At 47.9% G+C, this 23,347-nt stretch overlaps 2 protein-coding genes across 2 annotated transcripts in view; one reads left to right on the forward strand and one right to left on the reverse strand.

Moving 5' to 3' along the window:
- LOC307225466 (uncharacterized protein) overlaps nt 1–23,347 on the reverse strand; it is a 223,859-nt gene that overhangs the window by 28,010 nt on the left and 172,502 nt on the right. The gene's annotated exons all lie outside the window — the stretch shown is intronic.
- RASSF8 (Ras association domain family member 8) overlaps nt 20,567–23,347 on the forward strand; it is a 124,816-nt gene continuing 122,035 nt past the window's right edge. Inside the window, exon 1 of the mRNA XM_079993320.1 lies at nt 20,567–20,722. The gene's annotated coding sequence lies outside the window, so the exon portion shown is untranslated. The remainder of the gene's footprint in view (nt 20,723–23,347) is intronic.

Genomic DNA, 23,347 nt, shown 5'->3' on the forward strand with positions numbered 1-23,347 from the left:
GGAGCACCGCTAACACGTGATGCATGAAGGCTTGGAAGCAGTGGGAGCCATTTTGTAAACCGAACGGCATAACCCTATATTCATAGGTGCCCAAGGGCGTAAACATGGCCGTCTTCCACTCGTCGCCCTCCCGCATGCGTATAAGATTGTACGCCCCTCGTACATCCAACTTGGTGAAGATGCGTCCCTTCCTCACCGTCGCAAGTCGTTGATCTTGGGCATCGGGAAAGCCGTGGGCTTGGTTTTCGAGTATAAGATTCTGAAATCAACTACCAACCTCTTTTGGGGCGTGTCTTTTTTCTTCACAAAGAACACAGGACTGCCCCCACTGCTTTGGATTCCCGGATGAATCCCCACTTCAAGTTGTGATCTATGAACTCCCTGAGCTCTTGCAGTTCGTCTTCAGACATGGAATACAGTTTTCCCGTCGGCAGCGTCGCCCCCGGCAGGAGGTCAATCTTGCAGTCGTAGGGTCTGTGTGGAGGCAGCTTGTCCGCTTCCTTCTCGCAGAAGACCTCCAAAAACGCCTTGTACTTGTCGGGTACCGCTTGCAGCATGCCCAGTTGTAGCTGTGGGTCATCCTCTTGCCCCTCGTCCTCCTGGTTAGTCATGATGCAATGTTCTGCACAGTAGGAGGAGCAGAAGGTCAATTTACGCTGGTACCATGCCAATGCCGGGCTGTGCCTGTCCAACCAGCTCATGCCCAATACTATGGGTGTGTCTGACAGGTGGGTGTCATTGAAGCTGATAACTTCGCGGTGATTTCCAATGCGCATCACCATTGGCGGCGTTTGCTGTACCACCTGTCCCCCCAGCAACTCTCTTCCATCGACTGTCACTACTTTGAGGGGCATCGTGGCAGGCAGGAGCACTATGCTATGTTGCTTGATGAAATCCACTCCTATAAAGTCTGCATTGCTACCAGAGTCAATGGTAATAGGGACTTCCATGGTGAGCCCATTGGGAAGCTGGAGTGTTGCGGTGAGCTGCACCACTGGTTTGGGCGGGAGGGGGTCTGTGGGCTGTAAGATTCCTGGGGACTGCTTCACTGACTCGTCTGGCTGGGCCCCAGTGGCTCTGCTTCCAGCCAGACTTCGTCGTTTCCCTGCTGTGGTTCTCTTTGCTGAACTGCTTCTGTTACTGTTGCTGAGGCTGCAATGTGCTTGTGGAGCCTCTGGGGGCACTCTTTTGCCATATGCTGAGCACTGTCGCAGATGTAACACTTCCTGTTCCCTCTAGGAGGCTTCACTTTGGCTGCTCCCGGTGTTGGGGCTCTGGTTGCTGACTGAGCCTTGGCACCACCTATCTCCATCGGCTCCTCTCCCCCTCCCAGTGGAGGCGTGGATTGAGCGCGCTCTGAGTCCCTGGGAAAGAAAGGAGGTCTCTTGCTGGTGTGCGTCCCCAACGCCCTTCGTCTTTGCTCCAGGGACGTTCTTCCAGACGCACACCAATCGTTAGCGCTCTCTGGACCACTTCTTGAGTGCTCTGGGGTCTCTCCCCCCTTGCGATTTCGTCTTTCACAGCCCCGTTCAGCCCCTCCCAGAACAGGTCCCTGACAGCCGCTGAATCTTTTTCCCATCCCAGCGCGTTGACCAATGCAAAAAAGCGGGAGTGATATTGCCTCACAGTGGCTCTGCCTTGTTTCAAACCATGAATCTCTCTTCTAGCGACATCTACATCTATCGCTGATAAAAAACAAGCATCCATTGCCTTAATGAAGGCTTTCGTGTTTTGGAGGGCTGGATCATTATCTCTCCACAGATTGCGCAACCACGCTTTAGCTTCTCCATGGAGATGCGTTAGTATGAAGCCTACTTTCTCCTGCTCATCTCTAAAGTCCTTCTCCAGTAACTTTAGCGCAAAAACCACGTCTGCTCTGAAGTTAGGATATTGCTGCAGACTCCCATTGAAATGAGACACAAGGCTCTCTCCTCTCTTCCCGAGCCCAATCCCCTCTGGTCTGGCTCCCGGTAGCCCCTGTTTAGTCAACATTTCCAACCTGGCTTGCAGATCCTTGCAGACAGCATCTGATTCCTCTTCTCTCCTCCTGGCCGCTAGTATTTCTGCGTTAAGTTGTGTCACTGCGTTTTGCAGGGCTGCCAGTTGTTCTTCGGTAGTCATCTTGTGCTGCTTTCGTGAGCTCGCGAAGTACCAATCTTCGCCCCTCGCTGCGTCCCCTCACGTTGCGAGGTTTTTAGAGAGACGGTACTTACTGTCAGAGCTGCCTCTAGGTCCCAGCTCACAGAGGACCAACGCTAGGCTGTAGTTATGTACAAAAGTCTTTATTGAGGTTCAGTTTCCATTTCAAAGCCGTAGCGCGCAGCTCTACGTCTTAAAGCCTAGACCGGCGAAGTACCGTCTGAGTCTCCTCCCCTATGACACCAGTTTAAGATCCTAGCCCGGCTCCACCTTTTACGCTGCTCTCTCCTCCTCTGGGTCCTCCTGCCCGCTGGGGCATTGCCCTTTCTGGACTCTTCCGACACTGAGTCGCTTAGCTCCTCCCCCTCCCTCCGGCGGGCTTTAGGACCCGGTTCCCAATCCTCATTCTCTCCTGTACATTTGAACTTGCCTCTCGCACCAACCCAGTGACCTTCCTCCTAACCGTTACACTACTTCTGTCAGTGCTTCCCTCTTCCGGGATACTGGCCGGATCTGACCTCCCCTCCGTTGTCTGACTCTCCGATGGAGGTGTGGTCAGCCCTGCCTTATCTTCTCTCCCTGGTGGGGGATGCACTGGCCCTGATCCTTGGGACTCTTCCCCCCCACTCTGCTCTGGTGGGGAAGCTGGTCCTGATTTCCAACTACTGCTCTGGGAGTCCCTGCTGCCCCCTTGCTCCTGGGACGTTCCCCTTGGGAACCCCCTACCCCTGGCCACTGGCGCCCCCTTCTGTGAATCTTCCGATTCGCTGGAGAGGCTCATGGAATCCCTCGGTCCACTGTCCTCTTCTCCTACGCTCCCCTCGGATTCTTCCCCTTCGCTCTCCATCTCCTCTCTTCCCTGTGCCTCTGCTCCTGAACCCCTGACAACATGAAACCTTGATTCAGATTCAATATGGCCATTCAGAGCCATCTAGAATTATTGTGGACTATGGTATCATGTAGCTAGTTCTGGCTTTAAAGGATCATGTAACAGAAACTAGATGTTGCCCATGTGCCTTTGCTAGGCTGATGATTACACAGGGCTGTATCTTTTCCATGGTAAAGGAAAAGGACCCCTGGACGGTTAAGTCCAGTCAAACTTGACTATGGAGTGTGGTGCTCATCTTGCTTCAGGCTGAGGGAGCTGGCATTTGTTCACAGACAGCTTTCCGGGTCATGCAGCCAGCATGACTAAACCGCTTCTGGTGCAACAGAACACCGTGACAGAAGCCAGAGCACACGGAAACGCCATTTACTCCTTACCTTCTCGGTGGCGGCTTTATGTGTATAGGAGACTCTGATTTTTTTAGCATCAGCATGTAATTTCAGGAAGCTTGCCAATACTTTTCTGTTCACTAGGCTATTGGCTGATATTGAAGTATAGTTTTAGGTGTTGATTGATTGTAAGCTTTGAGTGGGAAAGTAGGAAGGAAGGTTCAGAGGATTTTTTTATATTAAAGATGTATTGTAGAGGCAGGATTGATTAGCTATAGACTCAATTTTTGGCACCGAAAAGCTGTAAAAATGTTCTTATTTCCAGCCCAGTGCCTTGAAATGGAGCCTTTGACTTGAAAACAGGCAATGTATAGCCTTGAAAGCATTACAAATTACAGGAAAATCCTGTCAGATTATCTTTTTCTTTCATCAACACAAAAAGTCATAAAATCTCTAGGTAGAGTATTTTACATGAGGGCAGGGAGGAGATTTCTTGGGAGAGCAGTTTAGTTTGCATGAGTCTGCTAAGGAGTTTAATTTTTCATACCCTTCATTAAAAAGGACCACAGGGAGTAGCAAGTATGAGGCAGCAGAGCTTTAAATATGTTGCAGATGTGCTCACAGTGCGGTTTGGGGAACAGAGTCAGAAATCATTTGGCTACAGAGCTGTCTACCTCTTGCATTAGTTTCCTGTTAAAATCTCTTCCTAAAAAGCTAGGTCTTCTAAGTTACATGTAGGAAAGGTTCACACAGGGTGCGTGTTTTGTATGATGTACTTTGAAGGAAGCATGATTGCAGGAGCAGAAATTGTGTTTTATTAGCTAATTGAAAATCCACAGTCTCCAAATAATTTTAAGAGTGAGTCACCATCTCATCAAAGGTATTCAACCTTCAGCACCTTTCCTCCTGAACCTGTAATTTTAATTTTCCAATATTGCTACTACTAATCCTGCCAATCCTCCATGGGACATCAGCGCTCTGTGCATGGTTGTGCCCCCATCCCAGTTTGATCCTCAGCAGTTCCTGTGGTAGAAAAGCAAGCAAGCAAGCAAGCACCTGCCAGTGTGGTGTAGAGAGCCAGTGGAGCGGTAGACTCGTAATCTGGTGAACGGGGTTCGCGTCTCCACTCCTCCACATGCAGCTGCTGAGTGACCTTGGGCTAGTCACACTTCTCTCAGCCCCACTCACCCCACAGAGTGTTTGTTGTGGGGGAGGAAGGGAAAGGAGAATGTTAGCCGCTTTGAGACTCCTTTGGGTAGTGATAAAGCGGGATATCAAATCCAAACTCTTCTTCTTCTTCTGCCTCCTTCACCAAGTATCATATAATATGGCATCTGAAAGTGGTACCTCACTCCACTTTTTGTTTTTTGGGAAGGAGCAGCATTGTGTGAGAATTAAGTGACTGTCCAAAGGCCTCCAGGTGAAGCATCCATGGCACACATTACATTTGGTATGTGTACATAATGTAAACTTTTTCCTCCAGTACAGGACTTGCATCCAGAGCCCGGTATGAGCTAAACAGAGACTCAGTCTCTCTCTTTCTGAGTAACATCTTCTTGCATAAACTATGTTGTTAGTACCAATGTACTCCAGATTCTAAAATACCCTCAGCAGGAATTCTGCCCTCCCATTGGCATGAAAATCCACTGGGAGGTTATCCTTAATGGCATCCCATATGAACTGCTTGCGTAGGAGATTTGATGTTTTGTTGCCCTTAATTGCAGATGTTGTCACCTACAAACAAAACTTCTCTCTTTGACTCCAGAGCTGATCTAGAAGGAACATGCAGTTGTGGTTATATTAAGCTATGTTTCTAGAAATCTCTAAGCAGGGCTTCTGCCCTGAATAAAAAGCAACAACCCTAGATCAGTTCTAGAGCACAGCCCTCAGCCAAATTTAGGGGTGGTTACACACAACTGTTTTACCACACCTGATGTGTTGTAACATTTTCCTTGCAGTGAAAGAGCTCACCCTAAAATAATGTGGCCATCTTATTGGTTCCCAATAAGCTTTTTTTAAAAAAGAAGAAGACATCTTTCCTCTAGCCCCTCTAGCTTATTCATGGATTTCTGAGACTAGCAAACATAATAAGATTAACCATAAAACAACACTAATGCATTTTTTTAAAAATCCAAAATGATAGTGTCTTTGCAAACCTTATTATACTATAAGTATAAGATGTGTTAAAATCTTAGATGGCAGCTATATAAAAGGAGAAAACTGTAAGGTAGGCAGACAATGGCATTGAGAGGCACTGCTTACAATCAGTGATAATTAGAGCTCAAGTGTATGCTAAATAGACACACTTTGTACTCTAGCAGCCTAGTGATAATTGACTGTATAGCATTGAGATTATTTCATTTATACCTATAGTGCACAGGGAACTGCTCTCAAGAAGCAGCACTAGATAACAGATAGTATGATTAAAGAAAAACCCCTTGTCTCAATTTAACCCAGAAGTGATGACACTGAACTTCTTGTTGAATTCAGCTCTTTCACATTACTCTCCTGTAGTTCCTTTGATCTGGGAAAAGCATCTTAAGGACAAGTTAAAGAATGCCTTTGGAGATTGAAATATTCTCTAATGGTTTATGGCTCTTGCCGTTTTTGATGTCAGATTTGTGTCCATTTATTATTTTGTGAATTGCATAGACTGGACTGTCTGTCCTATGTAGAACGTAGCAGGATAGTGTTGGAAGATAATGGTATAAATCACATGCCATTGGAGGATGAAGAGGTGGACAAACTCCTGAGGTTGTGGAGGGCATTGCTTAGTCCTTTTTTTGTTTTGTTTTGTTTTGTTTTATTAAATTTGCTTAATAACATAACATTATTTTATATATTCTATAAAACAAAGAATACAAAACAAAATTCACTCATACTACAATGTATAACTACATAACATTAATATACCGTATATGGTTTATGAAAAAGGCTTACATAACAAAATCAATTCAAAATACCATCCAGTTTACCTTATTTATTTATTTATTTATTTATTTATTCATTCATTCATTTATAATCCCCCCTCCCCCTCCCCCTCCCCTGCTTGGTCCTGTTATAATGCTACCAGAGTACAAAGTTGGGATTGGTTCTCCATATCTAAATCTATGTTACATGACTTGTTGTATTTGCTTAGACAGCTACTCACGAGCAACAAACTGCCTCCCAAGCAGTTGTGTGCGGTGAAATTTTTCAAAGAGGAACAAGCAAAACACTAGAGAAATAATGACACTTGGACAAGTGAAAGACCAAAATGCAAGGGACTGGCCCTTCTGCTCCTCCAATGCTGCTTTTTTCTTCCCCAAGGGAACTTGCCCTGGTCTTATTTGCTGGGGGGGGGGTGATGGGGCAAGGGAAGAACATTGAGTGCTGAGAACAATCACTATCAGGAAGAACCACTGGATGAACTGCCTCACAGCCATTTCCTCCCCTTCCCCATATTCCTTGCGAGCCCCACCCCCTCCCTTCATCAGTTACCCCCCCCCTTCCCATCCCTCCCAGGTACATTCTCCCTCTTCCCCTCACATCCTCCCCACCTCCACCCTGCTCTCCATGTAAGGAGAACATCGCCTCCTCCCACTTCCCCTCATGCAACTGCCACCCAGGGGTGCCCTAGTAACCCTGCCCCCCCCCACTCACTGGGTGACACCTCCCCCCACTTACTGACAGCAACAGCATTTTTGTGCAGTACTGGCCTCCTCACTACTCTGTTGCATTGGCCTTGGCACAGCCTCACAGCTCAGTGGCGCATGCGCAGATGCATCTTCAAAGGAGGGAAGCATTTCTTCAACTGAATCCCTCGTCATACTTTCTAATTAAAGTACAGACGCACGGTATGGTCTTTCTGTTCACCTCACACTTCACTTGCATGCTTTTAATTGCCACAGAAAAAACCTTTGTGGTGTTATCTTCAGAACACAAGGAGACACATTAAACATCAAGCACTGAATGCCCGCAATCCACGTGTAGTTACTTTGCCCGATGGACCAGCTATTGTTTTCCTGCTCCTCAGCTCCAGCTGCTCCTAGTGGGGACTCATCAGCCATAAGCGGAAGTCAACACAGGGCTGCACAAAATGCACTTGCGATGGGTTTAGCAGGAAACGAACCAAGAGAACAGTCCTCAAGCAGATTGTCACTTCAGAGAGATAAAGATCACGATATAAAAAGTGAACGAGTTGGAGTAAAAGGTACACACTTTAATACTCAAATTTAGTGGGAATGTTGAGGGGACTAGCCTGGTTCCACTAGTCCACTGGGCGCACACCAATGCTCCTTAGGCCTGTTCAAAGGAAGTGCCGTTGTCCAGAATGGGTTGTAGATCACAGAACTAATTTCTTTCTTTCTTCCTTCCTTCATTAGAGCACATTTTATTACAGTGGTACCTCTAGTTGCAGACTTAATCCGTTTCGGGGTGCCGTTAGCACCCCGAAAAGCCTGCAACTAGAGCGCCTCTTCTGCGCATGTGCGTAGTGTGATCGAGAGCTTCTGCGCATGCAGCAAAGGTTCGTAAGCTGAAAGTCTGTAACCAGAGTGGAACGCAACACGAGGTATGACTGTAATTTAAAGACTACCAGCTTTTAGTATAGTTCCATGCATTTGGATCAATATTTTTATTTAATGTGTGCAGAAATGATATCACTGTCATAAACAAAGAACAATAAAGTTTAAACAGCTGAGTTAAAGGGAAAGATTGCAGTGGAGGGTTGTGTGAGCTTTGCAAGAGCAAGCACAGAAAGCAGGAGATAAAGATAAACTAGGCAACGTATTAACTAGTTTTGGCTACTAAGTTTAAAAAGAAAAAGAAAATTTGTCATAAAATGTGAAGCAAGCTTTGGAGTTCTCCAGAGCTCTTCACAACAAGAGTTTTTATGAACTAGCAAGCTTTCCATTTTGTGACATTTTGCTTGTTCTAAGTTTAACAAAATTGCTTTTATTTATGTCACCACACATTGTGACATCTTTTATTATAATGTTAGGGAATCTTTATTAGATTTGTGGGTTTCAGAACAGAGGCTAAAAACACAGCCCACATTGTAGGAAAGCACTTGTTGAGAATTCTGACTGTAACACTGATCTGTTATAGTAATTTCAGCAGAGAATTTGAACTGACAATGTGGTGGGTCCGTCCCCCCCCCTTCTTTAAATCCTGTAGTGGATTATTCCCAGGTACCAGTCAGACTTTGTTGGTCTGTTTTTCTCCTTCCCTGGCATAATGTAAATTATTAAGTTTATGAGTGTGAACAGATGTGGTTGTATCATAGGGCTTGCTGCTGACAGTGGATTTTGTGTGTGTTCTGGGGTGGAAGTACCCAAGTATCTGAAGCTAATGTGTCCACCATACAATCGTGTCTAAAATGTGAATCTGTTACATGGACTGGTTAAGGCTCAGGTTTATGGTGGAGATAAAAGATATGGATGTCCTGGTAAAACAGCACAAGTGCCCCGTGTCCATGAGTCCAGATGATAAGGTAAAGGTAAAGGGACCCCTGACCATTTGGTCCAGTGGTGGCCGACTCTGGAGTTGCACCACTCATCTTGCTTTATTGGCTGAGGGAGCCAGCGTATAGCTTCCGGGTCATGTGGCCAGCATGACTAAGCCGCTTCTGGCAAACAGGAGCAGCACACGGAAACGCCGTTTACCTTTCCGCCGGAGCGGTACCGATTTATCTACTTGCACTTTGATGTGCTTTCGAACTGCTAGGTTGGCAGGAGCAGGGACCGAGCAACGGGAGCTCACCCTGTCGCGGGGATTCGAACCGCCAACCTTTCAATTGGCAAGCCCAAGTGGCACAGTGGTTTAACCCACAGCGCCACCTGAGTCCCTAAATCACCCCTACAGACTATTTAGAAGTATTATAATATAATATAATATTATAGTGTTGGAAGATAATGGTATAAATCACATGCCATATTTAGAAGTATTCTAATATTATGCAGTGGCTTCTAGTGCTTCACACTCCTTTATTACTAGTCATCATATGTTCTGTATATTTGTCAGGTTTGTCATTAAACATTTGAGTAGCTGTGAAGGAAGCTAGGCTGTCTGACTCACTCATCCCTACAGATCCTTAAATGACTTACCACATGCAAAGTTACATGCTATATTAGCATATGACTAGTTGACAAATGCGGGTGGCGCTGTGGGTTAAACCACAGAGCCTAGGACTTGCCGATCAGAAGGTCGGCGGTTCGAATTCATGCGACGGGATGAACTCCTGTTGCTCGGTCCCTGCTCCTGCCAACCTAGCAGTTCGAAAGCACGTCAAAGTGCAAGTAGATAAATAGGTACTGCTCCGGCGGGAAAGTAAACGGCGTTTTCGTGCGCTGCTCTGGTTCGCCAGAAGCGGCTTAGTCCTGCTGGCCACATGACCCGGAAGCTGTATGCCGGCTCCCTCGGCCAATAAAGCGAGATGAGTGGTGCAACTCCAGAGTCGGCCATGACTGGACCTAATGGTCAGGGGTCCCTTTACCTTTATAATTGACAAATGGCTTGCCAAGTAGCAAGTACACCTTTACTTGTTCCTAAGATTTCTGATTAAGGGCAGATGTATGGTAAATGGTTCCTCTGGCAGATGATGATGATGATAGCTATATTTCTAGGAAAAGAGGTGCCAGAACTCACCGTGAAAACCTCCCTTATTCTCTTATAATGGCAATGGTGCAATGGTAGAAATTTGTGCATGGCATGAAGGAAGTGGATAGAGAAAAGTCTCCCCCACTCCCTTCATAATACTAGTAGACATCATGGACATCCAGCGAAGCTGAATGATGGAAGATTCAAGACAGAAGAAAGTCCTTCACAAAGCACATAGTTATGGAACTATCTTTCACAAGGAGCAGTGATGGCTGCCAACTAGGATGATTTTTTAAAAAGAGGATTAGACCAACTCACAGAGGACAAGGCTATGTTAATGTCAGAGGCATTATGCCTCTGTATACCACTTGCTGGGAATCAAATAGTAGGCAGAGTCCTGTTGAGTACATCTTGCAGGCTTCCCAGGGCTTTCTGGTTAGCCACTGTAAGAACAGGCTGCTGGACTAGACTGGCCACTGGTCTGATCCAACAGGCTTGTTTTATGTTCTTATGACCTCTTTCATATATACCTAATTATCTTTTGGCACTGTTTTCTGTTTCTGGGAGACTCATTTCCCTTCCAAACTGATACATCTACTATTAAAGAATGGCATTACTTACCTCAAGTGATTAGAAAAACTACCCTAAAGTAGTAGAGTAATTCAATTACTCACCCACCTACCCCCTTAAGGAGGATGACAATGACCCGACCCCCCTCCTCCCAGAAAAAGCTAATCTGTCCAAGAGGGCAAGAGCAGGAGCAGGAGGGATTCCTCCCACTCCTAACGCTGACCCACCCAGGCCTCTAGAACAAGATATTAGAGGAGCCTGCTTTCAACCGATTCCGGATACGCACCCCTACCAAGAGGTTTGCATGTTGTCTGCAGAAACTATGGTTCTGGTTCTCCAAAGACTGAATGAAATCCTCACCAAAATAGTTAACATTGAGAAACAATTGGATACTAGTTCCTCCCCTTTAAATGCCCAAGGGCTTAAAAGGATGATAAGAAATGACTTTGTTAACAACTCACCAACTCAATCTATGGATGAAGTGAGGTCCTGTCAAGTCTTGCAAACGAACCAGATAATGCTTGAGATTCACTGATACACTCATAGGTGGATGAACCGCAGACAAATTATTATGTCCTTGTCTCAGCTCCTGTAAATTACCATTACTGAAATGTAGATCTAGAAAATTTCCACTTCCTGCCTACCGTGAGAAACACCACACGCCTATTTATGACCTTTAGGTCATCAGCCCTCCCATCTCGACTCATGGAGATAAAGGATACTCTATGGTGGTTCCATTCTCTCCGCCCAGTGAGGGTATTTAAGGACGAAACAAGGAGGCAATTGGTCCCTTACATAGAGTCAAAGCTAATGCGGATAAGGGAAACCAAGCTCAACACTAGAAACACTAATTGCCCGAAGGAAAAAAAAGAACTCTGTAAGCCTAGAATTACAAGACCTGAAGAAGAGGCTAATGAATATAAAGACTGAGATTTCTACCCAAAATATAAGGACAGTAGAGCCTAGAGCACAATATTTAAAGACGTCCAACAGCTCTTTGTCCCATAGAAAGACATCAGTGCAACTCCCTGTTCCCTTTTCAAACGACACCGAATTAGATGAGGAATTTGGCGCCTCCGACATTTCTATGGCAACAACACCTAAAGAACTCTATGTTGCTGACAATCTGGAGATATCCAGCACCAAATCTACAGCTGGACCTTTGCCTAATGTTCCAAAAACTGATCAGAATGATCAACCTTCTCTACTGTACTCCTGGCGAGACAGGATGGACAGATCTTCTGAATTCAAAGCTGGCTCTTTGTTGACCAGTGATCCACATTTTATAGCACATACCTCATTAATACTCCCACAGCCACAGATAGAACCAACAATCCTCCAATCAACCCAGGATGGAGGGGGATTGACAGTTAATGAAACACCACGGGACTGTCCTCCCCGCTTGGGGTGCGGTTGGTTGGGTTTTATCTTCTAGGGATACTTACCCTATCAAACCTCCACCTCTTCCCCATACCATTTTGACCCAGGAGTCCTGGCCCAAGGATGACTTGTTATTGGGGAGACTAGTATGGGGTCTGGGATTTCCACTATTGAAGAGCTAGGGTGGAATGGCGGTGGGGCTAGATATCTCTATCAGTGAAAGGTTTCAAGATGCAGGGATCCTCGAACCCCTTCTATTCTACGCCCCATCCCAAGGGATGAGGGTAGGGAGAGCAAGGATAACCCACCTCCCTCATTGGTGCTGTGCAATGCCAGGTCCACAGGCAACAAAACTGCCACCATGCGTGACTTTTTTGTCTCGCAGGGGATTGACCTGGCTTGCGTGACGGAGACCTGGGTACGGGAAGGCGAAGTAGTCTCCCTACATGAGATAACACCTCCAGGTTTCTCTATCCTCCATCAATCGCGGACTGTGGGTCGGGGGGGGGAGTGTTGTTAATCCGGGAGGATTGCTCTTTCAGAGCTCTGCCATCACCAGCAATCTCCGGCATTGAATGTGTTGGTCTCGTGTGGGGCACCAAGGAGAGCTTGGCTGTCTGGCTGGTGTACCGACCACCCAGCACACCGGCAGCCACCCTGTCAGACCTGCTGGAGGTGGTGGCGGGCTGGGCCTTGGAGTTCCCAAACCTACTGGTTTTGGAAGACTTCAACGTCCATGCCGATGCCGCTCCCTCCTCACAGGCTCTGGACCTAGTGACTTCCATGGCAACACTAGGGCTCTCCAAATTTGTTTTGGGCCCCACTCATCAAGCAGGCCACACGCTGGATCTGATCTTTGGGTCTGGCATAGATGTGATCATGCTCCCCCCTGTGGAAGTGCCATGGTCTGATCACTACGCTCTGAAAGCCAAGATTGACTTCCCGCTCCTCCCCTGCTCGGGTGACGAACCTATTTGGGCTCGTCAGCGAAAACTGATGGATCCTGATAGATTCTGACAAACCTTGCGGGACCCTGTTCCTCCTGGCGACTCATTAGATGACCTTGTTGAGGACTGGAATAACCGGCTCTTGGCAGCCATTGATGAGATCGCGCCTAAGCGCCCTCTGCGACCCCATCGAAACCGGGCCCCTTGGTTTACTGAGGAGCTCCGGAAAATGAAGCGGGATCTCAGACAGCTAGAGCCAGTATGGCGACGGACTCATGACGGAGTCTCAAGAACATCTTATAGGACGCTTATGAAAGCCTACGAGATGGCTATGAAAGCTGCTAAGAAATCTTACTTTGCAGCTTCCATTGCATCCGCTAACTCTCACCCGGCACAACTTTTTAGAATAATTAGGTCAATAACGTCCTTAGGAGGAGAACCAAATTTAAGCACAAATTCGACCCACAGCTGTGAGGCATTCGCGAGCTTTTTTTCAGAGAAAGTCCTGTTACTCCACCGTGACCTCCCTGCCAATTTAGATACAGTGACTGAACTGGAGGCCCCTCGACTGACTTCAGGTCCAGTGTTGAACCATTTCGATTGGATACTCCCTGCTGATGTGGATAGATTCCTCCAAGTTGGTAGGCCCACCACCTGCCTCCTTGATCCATCATGGCTGATTAGGGAGTGTCCAGATGTTGCGCAGACCCCCCGGTTGAAATTATCAATTTGTCCCTTGACACAGGGACATTCCCAGGGGCACTGAAGGAAGCAGTGGTGTGTCCACTCTTAAAGAAAACTTCATTAGATCCCTTAGACCTATCCAATTACCGCCCAGTTTCAAATCTTCCATACCTGGGTAAGGTAATTGAGAGAGCGGTTGCTGAACAGCTTGGTAGGTTTCTGGAGGAAACATCGACTTTAGATCCATTTCAGTCTGGTTTCCATCCTGGTTTTGGGACCGAGACGGCTCTGGTTGCCCTAACAGATGATCTCCGTAGACAACTGGATCGAGGCGGGTCAGGACTGGTGATCCTGTTAGATTTGTCAGCAGCCTTTGACATGGTCGATCATAATCTTCTGGACTACCGCCTCGCAGACGTGGGGATACAGGGCATAGCCCGTAACTGGCTGTGCTCTTTTATCTCTGGTCGGGGACAGAGGGTGGCAGTAGGGAGGGAAATGTCGTCACGCCATTCCTTGGTGTGTGGAGTGCCACAGGGTGCAATTCTCTCCCCGATGCTTTTTAACATCTTTATGCGCCCCCTTACCCAGATTATCCGGAGCTTTGGGCTGGGCTGTCACCAATATGCTGATGACACTCAGCTCTATCTGCTGATGGATGGCCACACCGACTCGGCTCCGAACACACTGACTGGATGCTTGGAAGCTGTGGCTGGATGGTTTCGTGGGAGCCGATTGAAACTAAATCCTTCGAAGACAGAGGTCCTATGGATGGGTCGGGATGGCATGGGGATGAGGGACCAACTGCCTTCTCTTGCAGGGGCCCAATTAGTGCCATTGCCTTCCGTTAAGAGTTTGGGTGTAATCCTTGATGCCTCCCTTTCCATGGAGGCGCAAGTTACAGCAACAGCCAAGGCGACATTTTTCCACCTTCGCCGCATCAAGCAGTTGGTCCCTTACCTTTCCCGCCCCAACCTGGCCACAGTGATCCATGAGACGGTCATCTCCAGGCTTGACTACTGTAATTCGCTCTACGCGGGGCTGCCCTTGAAGCTGTCCCAGAAACTGCAGCGGGTGCAGAATGCTGAAGCGAGGCTTCTCACGGGGTCTCTGCCATGGGAGCATATTCACCCAGTGCTTTTCAAGCTGCACTGGCTCCCGGTGGAGTACAGGGTCAGATTTAAGGTGCTGCTTTTGACCTTTAAAGCCCTTCAAGGCCTAGGACCCTCGTACCTACGGGACCGCCTCTCCCGCTATGCCCCATGAAAAGCCTCAAGGTCCATAAATAGCAACACCCTAGTGGTCCCGGGCCCTAAGGAAGTTAGATTGGCTTCAACCAGAGCCAGGGCCTTTTCAACTCTGGCTCCGGCCTGGTGGAACGCTCTGCCTCATGAGACCAGGGCCCTGCGGGATCTGATTTCTTTCCGCAGGGCCTGTAAGACAGAGTTGTTCCGCCTGGCCTTTGGCTTGGAGCCAATTTGATTCCCTCCCTCTTTTTCTTTTTTCTTTTCCTTCTCCTACTGCGATGAGGCTACATTTTAATATTTTAATGTTTCAATATTTTAATGTTGTATTTCAATTTTGTTTTTGTTTTTAAGTTGTAATCATTCAACTTGTTTTTATTATTGCTTGTAAACCGCTCTGAGCCCGGCCTTGGCTGGGGAGGGCGGGGTATAAATAAAAATTATTATTATTATTATTATTATTATTAATAATGGGGTAGGGTGGAGAGAGAAATAATGGAAATTAGATGCAGATAAAATCTATCCAGCTTAGACTCACTTTTCCCTCTAAATTTGCGCTTCTGTGCTTTTGGTCCTTAAGGTGCAGGTTTTTATGGTTTGCTGAGGAAAGGGGTATACCCTCCATAAAACAAATAAAATTCTCTTGCATGCAATATACAGGTGTCAGGTAGTAGTAGAAGTATATCGAGTCTTTCTCATACATCAAATTTTTCCAGGCAACAAACAACTCAATTATCCTAAAATAGTCATCCAGATTGTTTCACTGCAGGAAAGCATAGCAAGCTTCAGTCAAAAGGATCAGAAAATTCATTCTTTGTTTCATATGTGAACCTTACCCTCTTGGATTTGCTAATAGCAGGCTATAAATGTCAGGAAAGAAATCTCAGGGGGAAATACATTAAAATACCACAGGATAAATATTTAGAGTACAGAAATCAAGCCATTCTATCAGAGCTCAAGTGCAACGCTTTGGAAAAATGACTAATTCATGTGGGGTTTTTTATTTGCACAGCAAAATGTCAAATATCTATGGGGCTCATGCAGATCAGTATCAGTTTATGTGAATGACCAATGGTGAAATAATTCTTAGCTGAGATGAAAGTCATGCTCCCATGATGTTAATGGACACTCACTTGCTGATTCACAATGTTTGCACATACAGTGGTGCCTCGCAAGACGAAATTAATTCGTTCCGCAAGTTTTTTCTTCTTGCGAGTTTTTCGTCTTGCGAAGCACGGTTTCCCATAGGAATGCATTGAAAATCAATCAATGCGTTCCTATGGAGACCGTCCGGGGACAGAGGGGAAGCGCCGCGTGCATTCCCCTCTGTCCCCGGACCTGTTTAAAGCAAGGGGCGGCGGGGAGAAGATTGCTTCTCCCCGTTGCCTGCCCCGCAATCTCCGGGGACAGAGGGGAAGCGCTGCGCACCTTCCCCTCTGTCCCCTCTTTTGAAGCAAGGGGTGGAGGGGAGAAGATTGCTTCTCCCCATTGCCGCCCCTTGCTTTAAACAGGTCCGGGGACAGAGGGGAAGGCGCGCGGCGCTTCCCCTCTGTCCCCGGAGATTGCGGGGCTGGCAACGGGGAGAAGCGATCTTCTCCCCGCCGCCCCTTGCTTCAAAAGAGGTCCGGGGACAGCGGGGAAGACGCGCTGCGCTTCCCCGCTATCCCCGGAGATTGCGGGGCAAGCTTCATTTTGTGAAGCAAGCCCATAGGGAGATGCGTCTTGCGAACCGGCTAAGAAAACGAAAAACTCCTTCGTCTAGCGAGTTTTTCGTCTTCCGAGGCGTTCGTCTTGCGGGGCACCACTGTACACAAATGACTGGATCTAAATTTCCTATCTAAATGCATCATTTGCATTCAATGCTATGTTGGCATGTAGGACTTTTCATTTCAGCTGCAGTTCTACTCCCAGACTGGTAACAGTGGAGACTGTAGTCACCACGGCATCCTCAGCCCTGCCATTTGTGGGGCAGGAGGGGGAAAAGTGCTTGTTTGCTGCACCAGATCCCAGACTGGCACAGTGAAGAGGCTCAATGTGCGCCCACTGCCATCCCGTGCCAGCAGTAGGACCGGCGCCAAATCCAGCAGATCCTGTGCTGGCTTCCCCCTGCCTCTGAAACGCCCCCCTGTGATACTGCCAGCAGTAGCTTCTTTTTGTTGTTGGGGTGGGCACATCAAGGCACTCTTTGCTGGTAGAACTCCCCCACCAGAAGAGGCTGGCAGCATGGGTGTAGCCAGGATTTACATTGGGGGGCAGGCTTCATGTTAGAGAGCCCTGAACGTCAGTTAGTTGAGTATTTTTATTGATTTACCTGCTTGGGGGGCGGCAGCTGCCCCCTGCCCCGCCTCCCCTTGGCTAGACCCATGCTAGTAAGGGAGGTGGATCAAAGAGGTTGGCAGGCAACAGACAAAATGGCAGGTAAATGGGTACGAAAGCTAACAGAGATCAGACATGCAGGCAGGGAGAAAATGTACACTATCTGGGGAAAGGCCAGAAAGTGACACAGAGAATTCTGGAGTCTGCCTCCTGCCTCACGCTTGACCTGGAAGCATTTACAGACGTATCAGGTCAGGTGGCATTAAAGGGCTGTCTGCAAGGTGAAGTTACGCAACCTTGAGGAGTATCAACCCAGAGACCTGGAGTTTCTGGTTTGGATCTTAGGAATTCAATTTGTACTGAATATTCAGACAGGGTCAGAACCAAGCCTACTCACTCCACCCCAGATTTCTCTGCATTCAGTGTTAATGTGAAAGGGACAATTGCAGTAGGGCCAGCAGACAGAGATTTACTCTGCCCTCTGCACATTCACTGAACACAGTAGGGTGGAGAATGTGCATGTAGACTTAGTTTGGCTATCCATTCTGAGCGGGAGCTGTGGGGAAAAATGAGGACATAGCCCATATCTGTGATGGAGTAAGTTCCCAATTTTCTGTAAGAACAGTAAGTTCAGAACAACTCAAGCCAATAAGCAATGTAAGATGGGTGACATAGACTTGCTGTCATCTAAAGGTCTACAGAGTTCCAAATGCCCTGTAAGTTAACAAAGAAAGCAATGCCCCCCTGTGAACACAGTCATATGGGAATCCTAAATACAGACAGAAGCAGGCTGCGTAGATTTCCCTGCCTACAGAAGCATAATTTATTATTTCAGGTTAACAACCTTTAAGTGGCAAACTCTGAAATAATGGGCAGAGCAATCCAACACTCCATACATTGTACTGGAGGTTTGGATTGAGTAGACTAGTAACTCTGCCAGCCATGGGCGTAGCCAAGGGGAGCATGGGGGCAGCTCCCCCCCCTCCCCGAACAAGTAAGACAATAGAAATAACTGACAAATCAGGTCGGTTCTGCCCCCCCAACGCCCCCCCCATGTCTTACATGGTCGAAAAACAAGTCTCTTTTTGTATTTGATAATTTCCTTGGTGCATCTTGGCCTTCATTTCACTCTTCCATATTCAGCGCTGTCTCCCCCACCCTTGCAATAACTAACCATCTTGCTATTCTGTGGAATAGCATTTGGTGCTTCAAGCCACAGAACCCTTTTAACTCAATGACAATAATTTTGGCACTGTAAATAAGTATTAGTTTGTTTAAACCCCAATTGGGACTGAACTGCTTTTGTTAACTCCTCCAAGTACAGTAACAAGGCAAGTGCAGATACAGTGCAATAAGCTCTGTGGAATAAAGATCACCAAATATCACATACCTGTGGCATCCTTGCAAATACTTGAGCTTGCATGTAACATATGACTGGTGACCTGTGTAGGTTTGGTAACATGATAGTTGGCGCTGTTTTTGTACTGACTGTCCTATTTTAATTTGACCTGGTGCTGGATATAGCCCTGGTTCTGCCAGACTCAGACCTTGGTTGCTGTGTACTCAGTGGTCTATGGTGAGGGGTTAGGCATGGCAACTTCTTAAAAAAAATATCCACTACTGTACACATCCCCTCCCATTTCCCTAAATGTCCCTTTAAAGAACTCTTGTACTAAAACCTCAAAGTTATTTTTAGATTTGGGAGATTAAAATGCAATTCACAAGTTCCCTGGAAGGAGCTGAGGAACAGGATTCCCCCCACCCCAAACTAAGATGTATGTGTGCCATCTGGATTGCAGCCCAGATCTTTTAAAACTTGTATATGAAAGCAAAAGCAATTGAAGGTTTGTGGCATCCTAAGAACTAATTAATTTATTATGGCATGGGTGAACTAGAGACCATTTCATGAAGTGACCACTGGTAACTGCTTGAGGTTCTAGCTCAATAATCAGTTTTTTGGGAGCTGGAGTTGGAATCATTCCAGATTTAGATTTGGGTATGGCTGCTCTCACACCTCCACTGGCCCTAACATCCTTAGTCAATATTAAGTGTACATCTCTCTTTCTGCCTCTGTCTCTATCCTCCAACATTCTAATTGCAGATCATGACCCACCAGTTGAAGACCAGTGGATTAAGACAGAGGGCATGAATAAAATTTTCAGATGGGTTGTGGTGATAGTCTCCCTTCATGTAACCACTGTTCTGCTTTGTAGTACATGTTGAGTTTTTCATGCAATCTGCCCACATTCAAGAGCTACATTCTGCCCACATTCAAGCTACAATCTGCCCACATTCAAGTTAAATCTGCCCACATTCAAGAGCTAAAAACTATAAGCTTATATCCAGATTAAATGTCACTGCACACTTTGAACTTGAATGACAGAACAATTTTCCCACACTTACAAATTTACCCTCAGGGCAGTACAGGAAATAATTAAAAAGTTAATGTTTGCAAAGTGGAAATAATAATAATAATAATAATAATAATAGTTTATAAGTGAATAATACCTGTTTCTAGCAGATTTTCTCCTGCTTCAGTAGTACCTTTCCTATTTAGCAGTACCTAACATGTTGAACCCATGTTAGGTATTTTTTAAAGTAAAAAGGAATATAACTCGTGGGACACATATTTCCATTGTGACTTCAAATGTGAAAGGCTCACACCTGGTTTACCTTTCATGTGCATGCACACTTCTTCAGATACACTGAAACAGAAGTCACCAGACCCTTCTATATAGTGAGAAGGTGGGGAGGGGTATTACTCAGAAGAGTGGTGGGATTGGGTGATTGGCAGATAGCTGTGATGAGCCTGTTGACGACTCTTAACGACTGCAATAGGTCTTACAGGAAAAAGCAAGGGGTGAGAAGATCTCAAAGTAGCTGTTCTATTACAAAGGAATTTCAGAAATAGACTGGAAAGAGAAGCTGCTGAATTGCAACTTATTACCAAACTTAAAACCATGGAGAGACCTGGTCTGAACAAAGACATTGGATTCTTATCTCATTATACATGACAAAGCCATTTTTCATCTTCCCGAGACCCGCGTCTGACGGGCTGCCCTGCGGGGAGGAGGCGCGCAGCGAGGCCAGCGCGGGCCGAGGCGCCCCAAGTTCTGCCGGCGGCGCTGCCGCGCGGCTCCTTCTCCCGGGGAGCTGCAGGGGGCGCGCTCTGCGTCACGCATCCGCGGCACGTGCGAAGCCGCGCTGAAGCGGGCCGAGCCGAGGCGTCGTGCGGACGGGCCCTCCCCGGGCCGCCGCTTGCAGGGCTCCCACAATGCCGTGCTCGCCTCCCAGTTCCGTTACGCAGCATCTCTGGCGGAGCAGCAGCCGCCGCGCGGCCAGAGCGAGGGGGCGGGCGGCGCCGTGAGCCGCGGAGAGGAGGCGCCGAGGGGCGCGGGAGGAGGAGCTCCGCCCCGGCCGGGGGAGGGGAGAGGGGCGGCTCGGCGGCGCCCGGGGCTGCCGGAGGAAGGAGACGCGAACTTCGGCGCCCGCCGCGGGAAGCGACGGGGACTGCCTGCGGTGCGCGCCCGGGGCGGAGGCGCGTGGTGCGGAGAGGAGGAGGAGGAGGAGGCGGCGGCTGCTGCTGCTGCTGCTGCAGTACTCCCGAGGTGGATCCCCGGCCGGGCTGGAGTTTGCTGCAGAAAGGCTGTAAGTCGGAACTTGCGAGTTGGGCCACTGTCCCGGCGCGCCCTCCCCCTCCGCCCGGCCAGGCTGGGCTCCTTCCGCGGCCCCCCTTCCCCCCTCCCTTCCCCGCAGCGTCTCCTCTCCCCGAGCCCGACGCCTTGCCCTCTTCCGTTCTGCGTCCTCTCTCCCGCCCCTCCTGCTCCTGCCTCTCGCCTTCCCTCCCAGGGAAATGGGCCGGGGCCGCCCGCTCTCGTCCGAGTTGAGGGGGCGCCTCCCCGGGCCGCGCGCCTGGGCTTGGGCTCGGGCTGCGTCGACGCGGCAGGCTGCTCTTTCGGTCCTGGTGCGTCGAGAGGGTCGCTGCTCCGTAGCGTAAAAAAAAAACAAACCCTCAAGTATAAGAAAACTACCGCCTTTCCCCTCTCCTCTCCTCTGCGAAGTGGAGAGCTTGTGCAGTGAGGAAAGACGGGCCCTGTGGAAATCTACCTGGAAGACCTGCAGAACGGGGTAGAAATACTCGGAGTAAAAGCACGCCTGGGTTCCAGCCGAGGGGAATAAATCAGCTTTGCCGCTGCAGGAGTGGCTCAGGTTTTTTTTTTTTTAATAGGAAGGTTTGAATCAGTCTAGTTTAGTCTCACAGTAGAAGGGGTTGAACGGATGGGTTTTGGTTTGTTGGTCCATGCAGCAGCAGCAGCAGCAGCAGCAGCAAGCTCCTTTCTAAAGGTCTGTGGTGACTGTTCCTATGAGTCACTGATAATGGTACACAGTTGCCTTATGTGTGTTTCAAAACTCCTAATCCTGTGCTGTGCAGTTAAGCGTTTCCATGTCATTTTGATAACGTCAGCAGAGCTTTTGCTAAATTGCAAGTTACTATTGCTTATGGGTTTGAGTAATGTTTATAAATGAAAATGCAATATTGGGAAGGACACTTTTGGAAGATTTAACACTTGTCACATCCTGCATTGGATGGCAGAAGAGATAACATGCCTGTGCAAAAATGGGAGGGTTGAGGGCAGGAATGTTGAAGGAAAATAAATGCATCCCTGACCAAACCATTCTGTCTGCCTGAGCTGCAGAGTTACAAAGTCTGACTTGTGGTTTTACCCAGTTTTGGCAGCATCACTGCTAGTTAGAATTGAATGCTCATTGGACTGTGAAGAGACAGTAAATAAATCTCTGTCCATTGATTTGGGCACCAGAGTTTTCAGATGATTGTAATAGAATGCTTTTGCTCTTGTTCTATCAAGGGTTGAAGCTTTCTAATCTGGCCAATTTATGCAGAAAATGTGTATGTTTGTGGACTTGAATTGGGCTAGCAGTGGAATAGCTTGCTCTCTTCCAGTATATAATCTGCAAAAATCTGGTTTTGTTTTGGGTAGTGCTGCTGTCTGTTTCGCAGATTAATCTGAGGTTGCCATTTCTGCCATTTACACACACATTTGTAGGGCAAATGGATGTTTTCTGGAGTTCATTTAAATAAGATTGTGAAACTGAAAGTTTTTCTGGCCCATTTCCAGACTGAGGTAATATTTGTGCCCAATAATATCCACATGAGGTATTGATTGGGGATGCACACTCCCATTTGTAGACTAGCCTACAAATGTTCATTTTGTTTATGCCACAGTAGCGTACGTCTGACACCTTGTTTATCCACGCTCTTGAGTGGACATGACAGCCATCAAGTGGGAGAGGGAGGATGGTGTTTACAGTATTCTTTTAATGTTTTAGGAGATTCTCAAATTCTGGATATTAAAAGGAAGGTCTCCAAAATGCATTAACATTTACATAGTTGGTTTGCCATGGTAAATGTGGCATCCCAGAACCTTTCATATACAGTGGTGCCTCGCAAGACGAACGCCTCGCAAAACGAAAAACTCGCAAGACAAAAGAGTTTTCCGTTTTTGAGTCGTTCCGCAAGACGAATTTCCCTATGGGCTTGCTTCGCAAGAAGAAAGCCCATAGGGAAATCTCCGGGGACCTCTTTTAAATGCTGGCGGTGGGGAGCAAAGCCTTTCGCCCCCTCCGGCCTTCAGAAGAGGTCCAGGAAGGCCGGCGGGGGCTGAAAGGCTTTGCTCCCCACCGCCAGCATTTTAAAAGCAGTCCGGGATAGGAGGGAAGCTTTCCCGCTATCCCGGACCGCTTTTAAAATGCTGGCCGTCGGGAGCAAAGACTTTCGCCCACTGCCGGCCTTCAGAAAAGGTCCTGGACCTCTTCTGAAGGCCGGCGGGGGGCAAAAGTCTTTGCTCCCCCCCGCCTGCCTTCCCGGGATAGCAGAGAAGCGCAGCGCGTTTCTCCGCTATCCCGGATGGCTTTTGAAGGCAGGCGGGGGGGAGCAAAGACTTTCGCCCACCGCCTGCCTTCAGAAGACCTCCGCTGTCCCGGGGGCTTTTAAAATGCTGGGGGTCGGCAGCGAAGGCTTCGCTGCCGCCTGCCAGCATTTTAAGATCGCCCCGGGACAGCGGAGAAGTCTCTGCTGTCCCGGGGGCTTTTAAAAGGCTTCGCTGCCGCCCGCCAGCATTTTAAGATCGCCCCGGGACAGCGGAGAAGTCTCTGCTGTCCCGGGGGCTTTTAAAATGCTGGGGATCGGCAGCAAAGCCCTCCTGTCCCTGGAGCTTGCGGGGCGGGAGGTGGGGGAGAAGGGCTTTTCTTCCC

Source organism: Podarcis cretensis, assembly GCF_951804945.1.
Source record: "Podarcis cretensis genome assembly, chromosome: 10".
NCBI lineage: Eukaryota > Metazoa > Chordata > Lepidosauria > Squamata > Lacertidae > Podarcis > Podarcis cretensis.